The sequence below is a fragment of the Chrysochloris asiatica genome, unplaced genomic scaffold (genome assembly GCF_000296735.1).
Source record: "Chrysochloris asiatica unplaced genomic scaffold, ChrAsi1.0 scaffold00414, whole genome shotgun sequence".
NCBI classification, from domain to species: domain Eukaryota; kingdom Metazoa; phylum Chordata; class Mammalia; order Afrosoricida; family Chrysochloridae; genus Chrysochloris; species Chrysochloris asiatica.
In genome coordinates this window covers 765,153-769,496 of record NW_006408932.1, presented here as the reverse complement: position 1 = coordinate 769,496, position 4,344 = coordinate 765,153, and the positions used below count along the sequence as shown (strand labels likewise).

The 4,344-nt window shown below is 37.7% G+C and overlaps 1 pseudogene; it reads right to left on the bottom strand.

Annotated features, from left to right (window-relative positions):
- Positions 1 to 2,232: 2,232 nt before the first annotated feature.
- Positions 2,233 to 4,344, bottom strand: part of LOC102820247 — a 55,328-nt pseudogene continuing 53,216 nt past the window's right edge.

Below are 4,344 nucleotides of genomic sequence, written 5' to 3'. Positions count from 1 at the left end.
GAAACCAGAAAAACAGTGCAACTTGCTTTATTGTGATATTCACTTTATTTAAGTTGTCTGGAATTGGATCCAAATATGCCTGTATGTAGAAATAATTAGGCATCATTGTTTATCAAAATGGAGTCCTGGTGTGGTGCTGTGGGATAAGGCGCTGGACCACAAATTAAGTTTGAACTACAAGTTCAGCAGTTCAAACTCACCAGCTACTTCTTGGAAACCCTACATAGGATCACTGTGAATCAGAACTGACTCACTGGCACTTAACAACAACAATGGAGAATAAAATATCCAAATCAAATTCTAAACCAAAATTATGAGATTATGTATTACACTCTTTTATAGTATAGAATATATTACTAATTTATTTTAGCATTTTCTGTATTTTTTTCTATGTGGGTTGAAACATATGTTTGAAAAAGGATAGTAAAGCTAGTCACCTTTCAGACTTTTGGGAGACCAAGTAAAAGATAATCTTTTTAATTTAATCAAATGTATATAAGAGAAGGCTGTAGGAGGACTTTAAAAATATCTTTTGGCATTTTATCTCTGGAAAAAGAGCTGCTTCATAGTATTTATTCATCTACATGGGTGTCTCTGAGTGAATTCCAAAGCAAAAATTAATGAGTGTTGAATTATCTGTCAACGGAGAAGATCATACTGATTATTTCATATAACTATAAACTATCAGACTGAAGTTTTTGAAACTGAAAATAATGTAATTATAGAGTTTTCTAGTGAAGACTATTCAAGACTTATTTTGCATATCAATCAATTACATATTTGAAAGAAATGTTTCATTGTTCTTTCATAACAATGTTTTAACTGAAAAAAGAAACTTCATTATCTGAGGAAATATGAAGTCTGTCTCACATGAATGGGGCCCTGTCTTTTACTTCTAAGCCTAGTCAGGATCTGAAAGTGTTTGCTACTTTAGGTTTTTTGAAATATATTTCTCTAATTATATACTCTGGTCATTCCAAGTTTTTGAATCATATCTTTTTTTTTTTTTAATAAAAGAAATATGCAAATGTTTCACTGAGTCATTTTCAATTTACATTAGCTATAAAATATATTAGGAAGGATAAAAGTTATACTTCAAGGTTATTTAATTTTTCACATTTTCTTCTTTCATATTTATTTTCCTGACCTATTATATTTCTATATTAGGTGTCATTGTATCTTTTTACAGAATAGAAGAAGCCTGATTTATTGGGTTGTATCTTTTTCCAGACTTAGATAGTAGTAGTGCAACTGCATCAATACCAAACCCATTATATATTTCAATGTGATTGTGCTGTACTTGGAATCATTGAATGACCTAAATTTATATATAATACAGTATCCAGGCATCATCTAACACACAACATTCCACTGACAGATGAATTGTGGCTAGGCATGAGGTTCATTACCCAACAATTGGACTGACTGGGAAGAAAAGCCTAGAGATCTACTTCTGAAAATCAGAAAATGAAACTTGATGGATAACAATATTGTAATCAGCAACCAAACATGGATAGAGCTAGACTGGGTAGTGTTTTATTCAATTGTGCATGGGGTAGCCATGAATAAGGGCACACTTCATGCCACCTACCAGCAACAGCAAAGCATCTTGGGTATTTTTCAGTTTGAATATAGGAAAATATCAGTGTTCAGACTTCACACAGATAGATATTATCAGAGTTTCGACTGGAATATAAGTGTCTTGTATCTATCACTGGTGATGAACTAAATTCCAAATACATTAGCCAAACTATATAATATTAGCCAAGGTTTTGATACTTGAACTGGACTGTAACATTGTTGTTGTTAAGTACCATTAAGTCAGTTCCAACTTATAGGGACTCTGTATAGGGTTACCAAAGAGTCGCTGGTGGACTTGAACTGCTGACCTTTCTGTTAGCAGACCAGTGTTTATCCTACAGTGCCACACTAACACTCCAATTAATGTTAGAAAGGGAAAATAGTCAGAAATTCATAATTCATTCCAGCTCCTTGAAAAGTATACATAAATCTTCATGCTCATCTCCATTTCCAGCCTAACTTCTGCTTTGTTATTGTTAAGTGCCAACAAGTCAGTTCTGACCCATAGTGACCCTGCATAGGGTTTTTGAGGAGCAGCTGGTGAGCTTGAACCACCAACCTTGCAGTTCAAATGCCTTTGCAGTCTGGCACATTAACCCACAGCATCACACCAGGACGTGGTTACTTTTTGAAGCAGGTGCTCGACCAGCCTTAGAGGATCTTAGGCTTCATCTGAGAATATACCACAATGATGAAGCCTGTTATAGAGGACATATGACCTCCAAGTCCAATGACGCCAGAATTGGTCTTATAGACCCCCAGCTGGTCCAAAGGGTTCAGGATATCACTAAAGTTCTTCGCCGTGTCCTAGAACAAGGGAGGGTGTGTTTAAAAGGATCAGAACAAGAGAAGAAGAAAGGACTGGAGACACTGTGCACAAGAGGATTCTGGGATGGTGATTTCTTCTGCTTTTCCCTGTTCTGTGTAACCTTTTCCATCTGCAGGGAGATTTCATACAGATCTCAGCAGGAAACAATAGTAGTGGTGGGCAGCCCACATTGGCCATTTCTCTTCGTTGATGCCAGAGGTGAGTCCTATGCTTCTCATAAAGAGGATGGTGTCAGAGGTTAAATAAACTACACGGCTTAAACTGGCAAATGCTAGGCATAATTGGGGCACCAGGTTGTTATTGTTGTTATTATTTGCCGTGGAGTCGGTTCCGACCCATAGCAACCCTATACAGGGTTTCTGAGGCTGTAAATCTTTACGGGAGCAGAAAACCTCATCTTTCTCCAGCAGAACAGCTGGTAGTTTCGAACTGCTGACCCTGAGGTTAGCAGCCCTACACTACCAGAGCTCTTAGGGCACCAGGTTAGTGGCATGAATACTATGCTGAGTCGCCTTTACAGAATGTACCATATTTCCAGCGCTCACATTGAAGACCAGGTTCTTCAGCTTCGTTACCAATTCCTTCTCTTTGCCAGCTTTAAGCTCTAACAAAAATCTAAGAAATATGTATTTGTATTGAATGACTTTGAAGATTCAGTCCCTGCCTTGGATCTGGTTGGAAAAGTGAACGGAGTTGTCGCTGGAACTCAGGACAGGAGTTGCACTGGGACCAGTCAGCACATGGGTACAACTCCCATCCCCGGGGAAGAAATGGTCCAAACTGGGCCTTAGGGGCTAAGTCTCTCTGTCTCTGTGGGAGCAGGTGTAATTTGGGTCAAGGACTTGGTGAAATGGAAATACACTGTAAAAATAGGTTCTAAAAATATATTTCACCTACTAAATACGTGTTGATATAAATGTCCCCAAGAATTTATTTTCTGAGTAAATTATTAGCAAACTAACTGATGACATCTACTACTGGGTTCATACTATATAAAGGGTGCTGCTCAAAACTTATTATCTATGCTCTTCAAATTCCTAAGAGATAGGATTCATTGTTTGCCCACTACACCACAAAAATCAAGAATTCCTTCAACACACATGCTAATTAGGATAGCCAAGATAGGATATTTAAGTTGTAGAGATTATGTTTTTAGAGAGTTATACTGCTGATAGCCAAATAATTTTTGGAATGTCTAGGAAAATAAGTCTTTGATATTTTATCATATTTTAACTTTGTTATTTTTGTTGCTGAGTCAGTTCCTATTCTTAGTGACACTGTATATAGGACTTTTAAGGAGAAAATTTTCAATTAGTAATCCAGTGCTTATCCTATAGTGCCACACCAGGACTAAAATATTTAATATTACCAGGAGTCCTGGTGTGGCACTGTGGGCTAATGCATCAGACTGCAAAATCACTTGAACTGCAAGGTCTGTGGCTCAAGCTCACCAGCTGCTCCTTGTAAACCCTATACAGGTTCCTTTGGGTCAGAAGTGACTTGACAGCACTTAACAACAACAACAGTGTCCATTGGGAAGTCTTGGTGTTGTGATGTAGGTTAATGCACTAAATTGCAAAGGCATTGAATTGCAAGGTTGGTGGTTAAAGCTCACCAGCTGCTCCTTATAAACTGACTCAACATCACTTAACAACAACAACAGTGTCTACTGGAGTCCTGGTGTGGCACTTTGTGTTAATGTATCGGACTGAAAGTTCAGTTTGAACCACAAGGTTGGAGGTTCAACCTCACCAGTCAGTCACTGGAAACCCTACATAAGGTTGCTCTGAGATGAAACGGACTTGATGACACCTAACAGCAACAAATTGCTTGAACTCTGTGACAAATATATTTGAATTCTGTAACAAATATGAAGGTATGTTTGGAGGTTCGGAGGGTTTATACCTGGAGAATTTGCAGGAGAATCCAGAAAT